This window comes from Dermacentor silvarum, chromosome 7, assembly GCF_013339745.2.
Source record: "Dermacentor silvarum isolate Dsil-2018 chromosome 7, BIME_Dsil_1.4, whole genome shotgun sequence".
Lineage (NCBI taxonomy): Eukaryota > Metazoa > Arthropoda > Arachnida > Ixodida > Ixodidae > Dermacentor > Dermacentor silvarum.
Window position 1 is genome coordinate 123742945 of NC_051160.1, and position 1011 is coordinate 123743955.

Consider the following 1011-nt stretch of genomic DNA (forward strand, 5'->3'; position numbering starts at 1 on the left):
ACTACACCACTTGTGTAGTGACAGCCCAGTGAGCTGCCGAACGTTACAGGTCCAGTACAACGGGAACAGTGGCTCGCATCCCACTGCGTTTGTGCTGCACTGTTGTTCGGGAGGAAGTTGCAGTTGGTTCTTTCGTTGCTCTGACAAGAGTCGCGACAGCCGCGGGACCTTCAGAGTTCTTCATATGAGCCGGTTTCACACGGTCAGTAGAGACTACCTCACGTCGACCACGAATGTCCACAGTAAATTGCTTGTTTGTACGATGGAGGACTTTGAAAGGGCCGTCGTACGGTGGTTGAAGAGGTCGCTGCACTGTGTCATGCCGCACAAACACATGGGAGCAGGATCACAGCTCTGGGTGCATGTGGAAGGGTCGCGGCGCTGGCTGACGCGACCCTTCCATGGAGATGAAAGCCCTGTAGCTACTGGCGACTACGCCAGCCGGCTGCGCAACAACATGGTGTGGCGCGAAGCTTCCCCATGTTGTTGCGCAGTCGGCTGGCGTAGTCGCCAGTAGCTACAGGGCTTTCATCTCCACAGCATGTAAAAAATTCGCCAGGCAATCGCAGTGCTGTTCCATACACCAGCTCGGCACCAATGAAAGCCAATGTTGGCTTTCAGCGTTGTGCGGATACTAAGAAGGACGAGCGGTAGTGCTTCGGTCCAACTGTGCCCTTCCGTCGCCATGAGAGCCGCTTTCAACTGGTGGTGGAAGTGCTCTACCATACCGTTGCTCTGAGGATGGTAGGCAGTAGTAGTTCAGATGCGAGAGGTGCCGATCAGCCGTGTTATGCTGGCGAAAGAGCCGACTCGAACTGCCTGCCACGGTCAGTCGTAACTGTGGACGGCGCGCCGAAGTGAGCCACCCAGTGGTACAAAAAAAAGCATGGGCAGTTGTGTCAGCGGTGATGTCTGCGATAGGCACAGCTTCAACCCAGCGTGTAAATCTGTCCACGCAAGTGAGTAATAAAAGTGGTAGCGTTCCGACAATGTCCCATGTACATGCTCAAA